The 14,810-nt window shown below is 31.1% G+C and overlaps 1 protein-coding gene across 1 annotated transcript in view; it reads left to right on the plus strand.

Annotated features, from left to right (window-relative positions):
• Positions 1-480: 480 nt before the first annotated feature.
• LOC131850133 (paired box pox-neuro protein) overlaps positions 481-14,810 on the plus strand; it is a 51,598-nt gene continuing 37,268 nt past the window's right edge. The window contains exon 1 of the mRNA XM_059200304.1: positions 481-812. The gene's annotated coding sequence lies outside the window, so the exon portion shown is untranslated. The remainder of the gene's footprint in view (positions 813-14,810) is intronic.

Genomic DNA, 14,810 nt, shown 5'->3' on the forward strand with positions numbered 1-14,810 from the left:
AGATAACAATGCGAAAAGGTGTCTTCTTCATAACGGACATTCGCTAAGCGCCATTCCTTCCCTCCATTTCTATAGATATCACTTATACATCGATGTTCGTATCTTATCTATTTAACAGTCCTTAGCATCCGCCCCGCAAAATACCAGAAACACACCTACCATTATAGCTAATGCTCCATCCACCGCCTTATTGAAACCACTTAAAGTCTTTAATCGCACATAAAGATGACACGTTAGTTTACGAGAACAGACCAGATAACTAAGAACTCTATAGATGTTACATATTCCCCGCGAAAACCTGCATTTTGTGAATGATAAAGAGGCGGGGGAGATCATATTAGATTGGTGGAACTAGTAGGTATGAGGGAAGTGTGAAGAGGCTAAGAGGTGTATCGTCCCCACCGTTCCGTTCCGTTGTAGGCGGAGCCCGGAGCGCAGGACCGACACGCTCCAGTCACCGTTACAACCGCTCCACGCACCGCGAAGAGCTTACGCAGAGCTTGCAACGGAAAGCAGCGTTTTCAAATTTCGAACGCTTTTCAAATTCGAACGCGATGTTCTAATTGGTTTTCAAAATTGGAACCTTCAAGCCCGGGCATGGTTTTTAATTAAAAACCCTTTTTCTGGACTGCCAGTTTCGCGTTGTTGAACTTTTTTTATATTTTTTCCGGCGCCGAATACAAAAGAAACATTTCCATAATACAAATAAAGTTAATGAAATTGTAGTGTTTTCTCCTCAGTTTAGTTGTACGATGAAGTTATTCTTCCCATTTAAATCGACTGAGATATAAGCATCATTATTAAACATTGAGGTAAGTTTTTTTAATAAATTAAAATAATTTATTGTAATGTTATCAATTTCTTATTAAACATTTAGACCAGATAATATTGAAATTTAGTCAATAAATAGATAAATATTTAACAAAATAAATACTAACAAATAGGCACAAACATCCTTGTATAACACATATAGATAGATAGATAAAAAGCTTTATTTTTCCCAATTCACACAAAATCTATTCTATGTCCTGTAAACTCCTTTCGGGGTTTGTCTGCTTGTACGTAGTTCGCTCTTAGTTACTAACTCTTTATGTAGTATAAAATGAAGTTGATTCCGCAGTGTGTTCGCTATTACGCAAAGGATATTAATTTAGTTTTTAACAATAGACAGAGTGACTCAAGAGGAAGGTTTATATGTATAGGTTTACATGTACACCCTTGCGAAGCTGGGGCGAGTAGCTAGTAGGTATTATATAAATACATATACATAAATATTTAGTAACTAGGAGCAAACTACATATTTATTATAATTGCCCACATAAAAATACGGTATTCCGCTTTTATTATATTTTTATATTACTTACTACTATATTAGGAAAAAGGTAATTATTTTTTTATGTTTGATAAGTAATTTTTTACTGTATTTTAGTTTCTAAAGGAAAAATTGGATTATAATCTCCTTGTACAACAACACACATGTAGCATATTGATAACAAAAGACATCAACGCGCTGTAATGTTTTATTTATGTGGATGGACGGTTTTGTTTTATTTTTATTGTAAATTTTATATAGAAAATATCATATATATTTCAGCTCTACATCTAAATAACGTATGCTAAATATCTACCAAATCTAGTTAGCTTATACTATAGAATAGAATATTTTCAAGAGTATAAAAATCAAGTTTATAGGAATGGCTATTTGTGTTATTAAGTAACTGGTTTCCTTAAATATCTTTTTTAATGTTTGGCTCTACATTTGGGAAATCCAATTATCACATTCAAAATGTGTCCCTTGGGTAGCCTAATTGGAAACTCTCAGTCCGAGCAATGGAAAGATATTATTTTAAATGTTCTATATGTCTACTTTAGATATATATTTATTTGTCTAAATAATTATACATATTATAAAAATCCATAGGTATCATACTAATATTATAAATGTGAATGTTATGTTTTCTCGACTAAACAGCTGAATATAAATTTATGAATTTTCACATGAAGATATCTATAATTACGAAGACGGACATATGCTATATTTTATCTCAAAAAATGATGTAGGAGGTGGTGAATAGGGGATGCAAGTTTGTGCAGACGTGGTCGGAGGTAATAGCATGTTTACTATAACTGCATAAAGTACCTGAATATTTTTTAAGGAATTCCAATAAACAGTATAAGTGAGTATATAGCGCAATAAAACCAACTAATATATACCTATCGATAAACTAAAACACAAGTACTTTAGATTTAAAAAAAATAACACGCATTTAATTAATTTATTCTTTTTTTGTATTACATGTATTTATTGTCATCCATGTTTGTGAAAATAAATAAAAAAAATATTGAACATGAAGTCTGACATCACCAATTGGATACAAAAGAGGCTTTCTCTAACTTAAAAATAAAACTCTCTTGTAGTCAAATTAGAAATCTGTTACGAGTATATTTCTCACATATGAACTGACTATACTGTATACTCAGTAGGTGTTCTGAGAATAATTGTCATATTTCCAGTTTATCAGTATTATTTACACAAAAAAACATAATTAGGTATCCGTGTGTATTTGTCTAAAAATACAACTGTTGTTTGTTTCGATATAAAAAAACTGCAGATATATTTACACGTTTAGTTTTCTTTTTTATGCTTTTACCGGAACTAAGAAAGAAAAGCTGAATCTTAACCCCGAATGAACAAATTGCAATCTTAGTTACAAACAGTTTGAGTTAAAATTTAAAATATATTATTAATTATTTGTTTACAATTTTTATTAGTTATATTTTTTAATTGACAATAATTTTGGTTTAAAAAAAACATAATTGTTTGATTTCCTTCCCATGATTTTGTCATCTTCTTTTAAGATAAAAGATAGACTGTGTGCTCAAAATCTATTTTCATATCAATATATTATTTCAACATCTCTTCAGTAGTTTAGTTAGGTAAAAGATACAGTAGGACCGATACAGTTTGGCATTTATAAAATTAATATGGATTGTTGTATGTGTATTTACGAAATTATAAAACTTTTGGATCCTGATTCTTTCAAAGATCCAGTTTTTGAAATAAAATCGAAAATAAAACCGTTGCTGAAAATTGTCTACACTACAGCGCACAGCACTATTAAAAGTGTTGGCTGGAAGTGGCGCGACGGTCACGGTGTGTCCACAGCGTGGGATATAACTATTGTAACAACACTAACTACACTTCCTAATAACAATAATTATTATCATCTCTATTAACAGCGGCGTAGAGCTTTGTTTCAATGTATATTAAAATATAAAGTGACAAGCGAAGAGCGGCAGTCTTAACTTAAGGATATCTTCTATATAAAAGAACTGACTTCTATAACAATAGAATCCATCGTTTTGGAGACGTAAGTTTTGAAGTCTATTATAATGAAAATGCCTTATTTGTTTAATTACATTTCTATAGTAGCTATTTGTATAAACATAGTTACAATTTGTAATAATATAATTTGATAGTGATTTTATGTTTATACATACAAACTAATAAGTACGGTATAATGAAACTAGGGTCTTTACTTGTAATTTAAAATTTACCTACACAATATATCTGGCAAAAATACTTTATTTTCTACTTTTTGTAGTATGTACATTAAAGTATATAGTATAAATAAATAAATTTAATTATTCTATAGGATGATGGACAGAAAATCTAAATTAAAATAAATAAGTTAAGGATAAGTGACGAATGTTTAGACTATACCTAGAACCTAAACCTGTCGGGGGGAAAGGGGATTGTTAGTAATGTGGACTTAATAACCCATTACTAGCAATGTACCATGTCAGGTTGACCTCCACGCGGTTCCCTCTGGAAACCATCGTGATAAATTCTTGGTGAATTTGTCACGATGGGCAACTGATGGGTAACTGACCTGACCTCATGTTCATCTTATCATCCTCCACTCGTGCCCCGCCAGCGTAAACCGTTAGCGCAGGTGGGTGCACCATTCCATTATCATCCTTAAAAAAAAACCTAAACCTGTCTAACACAGTTATAAAATTTTCTGCAGTTTCGATCACATTGTACGTATAATACCTGTATCACCTAAAATGAATTTAGAATTAAGAATGTACGTGATTGTATTGTTAAAAAGTATATGTATACCTCATACTATATATACTACGATATAATACATAAGTACATAGCGCAATATTAGAGTTTGTATTAATCGAAATACTAAATTAGAGAAGATTATATTATATAATATGCAAATTACATATCAATAAGTAACACTTAAAGGTAGGTAACGAAATGAGTTTTTAAACTAAATTTTAAATTAGAAATTATAAATATTTGTTGAGTAAAATTTATCCAGTAGGCACTTGACGATTACTTCGAACAAAAACATACAACAAATGAATAATTAGATAAATTTGACGTACTATAGTTGAATACCTGCTAAACGTTACATTAAAAAGTAAATTAAAAAATATTTTGCATGTTATCTTATGTCGCCGAACCAATGCTAAGTTTACTTTTTTTGATTTCTACAACACAGATATAGCATAGTGTGGGGTCATAGATAAACTGAATCTTAAATTAAGTTTTCTGAAAATGAAGTTATTCTTATTCTAATTTTGACCCCTAACGCAAAAAGAGAGGTACGTTTGACGTGTCTGCAATCTGTGAATCTGTCTATTGTAAAATAAGTACTAAACGAATAACATTATTTTAGATTACATTACTGGTCACACTTATCTTTTTTTGCAAGAGGGTGTAATACCTAAGTAATATTATATTTAAAATTCAAGGCGACTTTAAAAATGCGTTATTGTAATGCAAACCAATTGAAAATAGTCAAGGTGTTCATATATCATTAATGGCACGTAATTAATGGACATAATTATGTCAAGAATAATACTTTCTTATACCAGCCATTGTAACATTTGTAACCCATTAATACACACTCATAAATACCATGCAACCACCTCGGCCTCAGTAGTACAGCGGTTTAACGCACTACCATACTTCTGATGATCGCAGTTTCGATTACCACATCATGGGTAGGTTGTTTGTATTGTTCTGGGTGTTATTCTATTTAGGTACCTATATTAAGTATTCATTTACAAATTACAGTTAAGTTTGTCTATCACTCGTTTGGAACAAGTTCTGATTACTTTTGGGATTATATGGTTTTGTCTAATTGGTATGTTATATATTTTTTTTATTTATTTCATTAATTCGGATATTCATCCATATTACTTTATTAAACTACTTATAAACTATGTTAGTAAAGAAACTTGTAGTTTAATTTATATATCTATGTCCATGTCTAAATGCACTGGATCCGCAGCAGTGCAATGATATATAGTACCTCTGAGTGGACAGTTACATACCTACTATCATTATTTCATTATGATGTAATTGCTATCTGAAATAATTACAATAAAAAAGAACAAGAGGATATTAAAATGTATAACATTCTCGTATATACCTGCATAACTATACTCATGCTTTCGAACTTTATCATAGCCATATTTTTAAGATGTCACAACATTTTAAAAGGACCATAATAGAATGTTGTTGTGACAAGGCATAAAAGTTTTTACAAGATAATGCTGGCAACTCTATCTATTAATAACAATAGATTCTTATATATGGATTCCGGTAAGTGCGAATTATTCGCCTTTAGACGGCACCTAATGTTTACAGATGTGTTGTATAATGTACACATGTTTAGTTGCATACTTTGTTATTACTAGATTATAACAGTATATCAGTTCGGAAATTAAGAAACTTCTATTATACTTATATTCTTAAAAATATCTAAATACGTTTAAAAAGATTTCAAATTAAAGTAGATATAGATAAATATGAAATGTTAAAGAGAGTATGTATTATAATGTATCATCACGAAATTTGCTATACACCTGTGATAAGGAGAAGGACCCTTTATTGTAATTTATTTTATAAATTTCAAACAGAGCAATCTGTGTTCTCGAGAGTACGATTGGTTTTTGTTTTTTCATCTTCATATTATTGTTACACTGATGATTGTATTAAAAATAGTTATGTGTTATTTGGTGTTATATAAATCGACAATCACTAACGTTGTTGAGCACATAAGTTACCTAATTGTCATTTTTATTCCGACCAATCAAATCCACGAGGAAAAACGTCTCGGGCACTCTATCTGCCATAAACGCTTTCTTCTATGCCTTAATGCAGTATTTATCTCTACGGGTGTTTAATTTGATGTGGATCTACGCGAATTATTGTTTGCATGTTACACTATTCACATGAGAGCAACGTATAACGAACACAATGCATGCTTTAAGCTGAGAACTACTTCTGTTGAAAGAAAAACGTGTTTAATGCAGCAGAAATGTCACCGGTTCTGTTAGATCCGTGATGTTAATTGTAAACCGACTTTAAATAAGACGACTCATTATATAAATAGTTCCCTTAGTGAGCACTTGAATTTAATTATATTTTTATATATATTAGCTTTGAATCGATATTGATTATTATTACTTTGATAGTTTTTTCAATTCGGTCATCGTTAAAAGTGACTCTTTTTTGTACCTTTGTATACCAGCTTGACTATAAAGTAGGTAGTAGCAAAAAATAAGGTATCAATATTTAAAAAATTATAACATTTCAGGAATTTCTGCTCGATTTTCTAGATCTATTATAACTTAAATAGCTTCCGCGATACTGTTCGTGTATATTAAATTAGATAAAAATTACGTGTTATAATCTAAAATCTATTTGTGAAAAAAATTACATTAGAATCCGTCCAGTAGTTTTTGCATTAACAATTAACGAACATTAATCAATGAATCCATATTCCCTGACGTTTTGAACATTAATGGGATTTAGAACCGTATTTTCCAATGGTTTTTTTTCTGTAATTGTTGTAAAGTATTCGAATATTCGTATGTTCGAAATATTAAAAAGAGCATGATGATTGTCAAGAAGCTATCGTGCCGTGTGCTGTCCGATCATTCAATAATCTCATGTTACAACACGCGTAATGGCTGTATAACAAGCCTTTAACACCCAATTTTCGCACCTCGCAACACTCGCGGCCTGTAATTCGATGTAATTAGCATCAAATATGAAATTTGCATGTATAAGACGCTCATTGAATCTGCCGTCTCGGTGTACAATCATTACACGTAAATACTACACGCTCTGCAAGCGGTCGATGTTGTAAGAACTCGCAATGGGAGCTTAATATTTATATTCGGTATATAAAATACTTTCTTAATTGTCAGTAAAGAATTACTATATCAACAACTTTGAGAAGATTTTTTAAATATAAGAAATTTTAAATAAACAACTAAATTAAAGAAATATATATTTATAGTATGCATCAACAATGATTAATGTGTGGAAATTGATTTAATAAGTAATGATTATGTATTAACTTTGCATTGTGTGAAATGAAACATGTTTTATGTTACTTTGGCGATTAAATAATGTAGACGGTAAACTATATTATTAATTTCCACACAGTATTTATTGTTGGTGCATACTATAAACCTATAAACACTAAAACTTCATACAAACACATTTTTTCTATAAGATTTTTTGTTATTGTTACATTTGCCAAAACATCGACAGAAAAGATATACTTAATCCGGTTAATATATACTTAATAGTATATGGCCATTAATTTCAGTTCAATATCTGCATATAAAAATAAAAAAAACAAAGGCAAAAACGTTTTAAAACGTTAATCTGTTTTAATAATCATTCTTTACTACTCTTTGTGAAGACAGAATATAAATGCTTTTAACCCACTATATTACTTTGCTATAAGAACAGATTCACGGGTTTGCTTTTGATTTCTCTAGTCATCTTACTTAATAATTTCCCAAACGTGATATGCAAATGTAACTTTAATAAAACTATAAAATGAAGTCTTCATTTCCTTTATCCCTGAGGTATAAAAGGAATATAATTAAACAGGTAAAGGACCAATAACAGTAGTATCGAGCCCTGAGGAACGCACGACCACTGCCGGCCGACTGTGCTACACAAATTAAGTTTTATTGTGAGTGTTTCTGGCGAGATTGTCCATGTACTTTAATTGTAATTAATGTATTGATTAAAATACAATTTAAGATGAAAACGTTGTGTTACCTCTTTATGCAAAGTTGCGTTATTAGACACAAAATATTTTTTATATAAAACTGTGATACTAATACGCATATTTTCAAGAAATTGTTTTCATAGATTAATTTTAAAGGTTTTGGCCAGCATTCTTTGGAACAAAACAATATGTAGTGTGAAACCTATTTTTGCTTAATATTTTATACCAGACTCGACTGATTGGTAATGCGAACAGGCATTGCAACTCTTTGCATTATCGACCATATTTATCATGGAAAGTTTTCTAAAGAATTGACACAATACACATTACGACAAATTAGCTGACACACGATAGTAAATGGTAACTGTCGCATACATACTGAGCACAAATACGCAATACGGATACTGGGTTAATTTTAGGTTTAATCAAAACAATTGATACATATTTATAGATGTAATTAAATATTCGGGATTGTTATACATATAGGTACATATATAACATAACTGAAGGTAACCTAATCTGTTTGTCAACTGTTATTTGAAAAAATATCAACCTAAATATGAGTTTTAAAAAGTTTGTATTATCAGGACAAAGGATAAACATACTCTGTACTTACTTAATTTTCAGAACTCCCTTCATTGTTTCCTACATCACGACAGGGCTCAAATTCTACACTAATAATAATGAGTAAAATTAGGCCCTTATCTCAATGTGATTGGGTCCAAATTGGCAAGGGAAATTGTCGCAAATGCACATCTTGTTTATATAATTGGCAATGAAAGCTGTGCCGGCGGCCAAGTGTTGAACGTAGGCCACCGATCACACCGATCATGAGCCGATCAAATTACACGAACATAAATAACGATGTTCGTTAATGTACCGAACCCGTACAATTTTCGTTACTTTGTTTCGTTTATGTTAATGCGATTGATTTGTAATTTATAAATTTCAAGGCAAACTTATTATATATGCATAATTCGAAACGAGAATAGTAATTTTTTTGTAGTATCATTATTTTAAGATTTTATCTGATTTCTAATGATGAAGGGCGTTTCTAATGAATGTGTACGAAATATGTAGTAGGGTCGCCTAGGATAATAGTATATTTCAATCAAATCAAACGAAGTATCTTTATTCATGTAGGTCTATTATAAACTCTTATAATATGTCATATCTATCGGAATGATTTTGAGATTAGAAGAACCGACATGAAATTCAGCTCGTATTCTTTTCAAATAAATGTTGTATTATTATACAGATTAATAATACAGATTCATTTTTTAATTCAAATTTGGGAACACATTGTATATCTATAGTATTGTATTGTAAATGGTATATATGGACAGGACATCAGTGGAGCATGTAGTCAGGTTGGTTAGCCAATCGTGGCAACTTCATATAGAAATCCCATGCAGGGCTGTGGTTAAGAATATATTTGATTGCGTTGCGTCATTAAGATGTCTTGCGTATAATCATGCTTATATATAACAAGACGAAATCTTAATGCGATTTTATCCGTTCTTGAGATCATTGTAGCATTGTGGTGGCATATAGGGTCCACGTTGAATCCGTTATATTAATATAATATAATATCTGCACAATTTTAAACACTCATGATGGTACGGTACTCTAATAAACTCTACTTTCATAGCAAAATCGAGAATTTCTTGCCACAGAGAGTATTTAAATTAATTGAGAATTAAATATGTGCAATAACCACTGAGCTACGACGAAACATTCTATCAGTAGATTATATAGTCATATGGTATACGAAATATTGACTTTTGTTACAATCCATAAATTCAATCTCAAGTCCTTAGCCTCATTTTTAATTTAGGTTAATTCGGCTTAGTAAAATCCAATAAAAATACAACGCTAATATGCAAATTTTGTGCGAACTCATTAAATTTTAGACTTTTCAAGCGAAATATTTCATGTGGCACGAAAATGCAAATGCCCGTGAGTTTTAGCTATTTTTCGCCATGTCCGTCTGAGTAATGAGCAATTTTTTTGCAAACGCTGAATATTTAGTCATGCACTTAATTGGGATCATTTGCTACGATTGTTACATTAAAGTTCAGTAGTATGATAGGGTGCAATTATTGAATGCTTTCGAAAGTGACTGCCATTGTAATACTTTAACATTAATAGTTGTACCAGGAAGGTGTTATTTCTACAGGTATAATTGTATATTCTTCATGCTAAATTCGTTACCTTTGAAAAATTTCATACACACCATATGTTTTTAACACAATTTAAAACTAAACTGCTTTTTGCAGTAAAGTTATGTGTCACTACGGTATGAACTTTTCATTTGGTTGCGTAGTAGAATAAGTACAGGATTACAGCTATATGAGTAGGAATAAGAAGGGCAAGTAGTCCTTCTTTAATACCTACTATGTACTTACCTTGTGGTCGCTATAAATTTAAATAAAGATAGACAGCTCTAGATAGATTTCTTTATAGTCTATAGTCATTATTTTTTATCATTATGATTTTGTAAGAAGTGAAATAGGCTGAAATGTAAGTTTGTAACAAGTACGGTTTTTACGGTTACAAACTAAATAATAATAAATATATACCTTCACAAGTGTTTTTCCAAAGAGAACAGTCAGAAGAGTAGTATGTATACTATGAATGGTTAATTCGGTACTTGTATAGTTCTAAGTATTCCTAAATACATAAATAAGTAAATAGTTAAACACACCGTATAATATATAGGGTGGTCTCTCTGTGTGGCGCATAAATGCTAATGCAACGGCGTTGGTGTCAGTATCTTTATCTGCGTTTGCGCAGCGCAACATGCAAGCATTTTATATGGAGTCCGATATTCACACCGACGTGGTACGCTCTACGAGTGACTTAATGATTGTGTCATATTTTTAAACAATTATTTGTTTCTTTTTCTTGTAAATATGACAAAATCAAACAGTAAAATACAGTAGGTTCTATATTTATGATGATATATGATCAAATTATTATTGTTTTTATTGTGGTAATTTAATTAGATAAAGAGGACGGCGACATACTTTTTCTAAAGTTTAGCTACATTTAATTGTCGTACAGATGGTATAATCTATATTCTGGTTAAAAATCTTTCTAATAAGTCCAATAGCTTTGTATAAAAGATTAACAAAGGTACCAACTTCTATCTATGATAAATTCTAGATATGATTATAAACGGAATGTTTATAATATTAGTAAAATTAGCATTCGAAAGGCTGAAATGAAAAACAACATATATGTTTACATATTGAAATAATGATAAATTATAATTATCGTTTTTTATTACCAAATACTATATAATAATTTTCATTATTTATTTGGAATGTGTTTAAATATAGTAATTTACCGTAGATATAATCAGGGCCGGCGCTAGGGTTCTCAGCGCCCGCATGCACTTTTTATCCTAACGCAGTTTATGTCTCCGTATTCACAGTTAAGTTACACTATTCTATAGATTCTATATTTTAATCAAATTATAGTATATATCCAAATCTCGTGATGGCACCCCTTTCGACGAGGGGCCGCATGCTCAGCATGCGTTGCATGCCCGTTTCCGCCGGCCCTGGATATCGTTCATTGGATGTTCTATTCGAAACGAACACAAGATACTGTGTGGTGTAATTGTGGGTACTAAAACTCTAACAATTCTGGTCAATTAAAACCAGGTATTAAAGTAATGAATATATTTATCTACTAGCTACTAGACAGTGATAACCCCAACAAAACTATAGATATACAGCTGTAATGAACTCTATATGCTGTATTTAAAAATCGTAACGCTTAATTACCAAGTTCAGAGTGTTTTTTTGTTAGGTTGTTTAATGTATTGTCCATTATAAAAATTTGTAACTACGTGTTCTAAAAAGCCTTAATGATAAATATCGATCGAAATTTGAATTTTGATTTCATTATATGAAATCAAAATTCAAATTTCGATCTATAAAGAAAATCTTAATGTACATATAACATTACTGAAGGAAATCATGAACTGCTAACTGCTATTCTACAGTAGAGTCAAGTCAAGAGTAAGTTTCCGGATCAGAGCACGAGACTAGGTATAGAAATGGGTGAAGGTAAATTTATTTATAAGGACTATAGCGTTACAAATATATTTTGCTCCATCCACTATGTATAAGAAGCATTTGATTCTATCAGTCTACCCTGTAAAAAGCCAAAAATAAAAACTACGACTATATAACATTAACGTATGAAAGTGTTCGTACGAGATTGATTAAAATAAATAATTATCTAAATTAATGAAATGCATATCATATACAAAAATTATGTAGACATGCAGTTGAATAGAGAAACTCATCTGTTATTAAATGGGTCGGAAAGATTACGCAAAAACCAAACATGCATGTTTGTAAATCAGTCGACCTAATCAGAAAAACCTAATACACTCATGCAGTGTTACAATATAAAGTATCTTAAATGCAAAACAAGTCCTGAAAACTTACGAAAGGTAAAGTAGTCACAATATTCAGCATAAAATAAAGTCACCCACGCCACGGACAGAGATAAGGTCGCTCGCACACGGCGCGAGCGCGAAAAGACAAGTGGCTTAATTGAGTGAGATCCATGGGGGGTCCGCAGGCGTCGGTTTATGCTAATCAATTCACCACTAGTTTGTTTTTTACCAACAATCGCCACTCGAATCGGGCGCTTTTACTTATAATTCGGGTTCCGTTGACGTCGAATAGAATGTCATGATGTTTCAATACCTTCCGTTTTGATCTTTAACGGACTACAAAAAGGAGAAGATTCTAAATTCTAATGTTTTCTTTGAGTATTTGTTATATGACATAATTTTATTTCATATTTAAGTTCATATTGTCCTCTTTGTCTCATAGTTCCCTTCATATTTTCTGAAGATATGTGCATTATTAAGTATATGTATGTTTACGTACAAATAGATATATTTATATACAAATGTATATATATGTTCATTACGTGCACCACCTACCCCTTTCTTATCTTAATGTTACTTTCTCTACTAGTAGTCTGGAAGAGATTGCTTAGCGATAAGACCGCCTTTTGTATCAGTTTATGTATTATATCATTTTGTGTGTTTTCTTTGTCTGGTGCAATAAAGAGTTTAAATAAATAAATAAATAATAATTTACTGCTAATTCCACTTTAATTTTGACTTCGTCTGTAACTCCCCGTACCATGTTACCATGTTCAGTAGTAATAAAAACCATTGGTCTTAAAAATATCCTTTAATTGTTGTCGGTCCGTGTAACGAATAGCACAATAGATCTCCGTAGGTTGCAGTGCAGGACTAAACTTTAACCAAACACCTAAATAAAAAAAATATATATACGGGACCCTTTCATTAATAGGATCGGTTTGAACATATTTATTTTTAAAGGGACCGTATAATTTAAGTCTGTCGCTAACGGGTTAAGATATCTTAGTGTGGTCTTTAGCGGCTACCGTGGCGGGTTAGCTCGATGTTACGAACTATATATCTTCAGTATATAGTTCCGAGAACAGATGAGCACACATTTTCTGTATTCGTATTTAATTAGCTCATTTTTATATAGATCGTATCTCTTGTTTATATATTATATTGTGTTGGTGCCATGGTCCTAAATATAGATACACTTAGAGATACATACATAAATTATATGACCACAAATAGGAAAATTGTTCTTTTAATATTTTTTCCATTTTCCTTTTCTTTGCTGCTTATTGGCAATCTGTTTCTTCTCTTCTTTTTCTTAAATAGTTTCATAATTTCATTCTGTTCTTAATAACAAAAAAAATTTTGTACACATATCACGGGAGTGGCGTGAGTGCCATATCACAAGTGATATCACCATACCTTACTTCAGACCCAGGGTAGGAGGGTTAGGCCCGATTATAGGGCCGGGTATATTTTCTAAAATATTTTGTATTGCACACAATTTTCAGGAAGGAGCATCTACATCTGCCCAACTGGTGACGACCATTGCCATATTGCTGAAATTCTATTCCACGTTATGTTCACCTGAATCATTGACAGTTGATAAGTGAATGAGGAAATTTTGGTTTACAATTGTGAGGTTAATTACTTTATTGTCATATAATTTCACCTACAACCCCTACATATTTATGGTAATGATATAAGAATCCAACACTGAGTAAAGGTGGTAATACCATGACGCCGTACACTGTAAACCCAGGGCTTACAAACCATTGCCATAAAAATGTTAAAACTGTAAAATATGCACAAATTATTAATAACACGCACCAACCATTTCACGCAAAACATAGGCTTCAATACGAATGCTTGTTCAAAAAATCACCCTCTATTAGATTATAAAGATATCTCTAACCTTGATTTCATGTTTCCAGCAGCTCTCTAATGTTGATAGGGTTGTCACTGCTGATTTAAACCGTAATTCAAGTCACGCTTCTGTCAGTGGGTCTCTTAAACTTCCCATCATCATCTTCCTTTATTAAACTGTAATATACATTTAGTATATAATAAAATAATTGTTATTGTATGTAATTTAGATTACAATTAGGACCTTTTTTTATTATATTGTGGAAAAGATAATGAATCACTTACGTTGTTTCAGCGCTCCGCAAACAAGTAGTAATCAAATATATGTTTTGTCGTTACATGAAAATAGAAAATATAATATTAGTAATCATTTTCTTTCTTTTTATTATTATTAATCACTTCATACGCATATTCTCTTTTAAATTGCCGTATATTAATAGTGATACAACGACGCTAATGTCATTTAA

The sequence above is a fragment of the Achroia grisella genome, unplaced genomic scaffold (assembly GCF_030625045.1).
Source record: "Achroia grisella isolate CSIRO2021 unplaced genomic scaffold, CSIRO_AGI_Agris_v1 utg702, whole genome shotgun sequence".
NCBI classification, from domain to species: Eukaryota; Metazoa; Arthropoda; class Insecta; order Lepidoptera; family Pyralidae; genus Achroia; species Achroia grisella.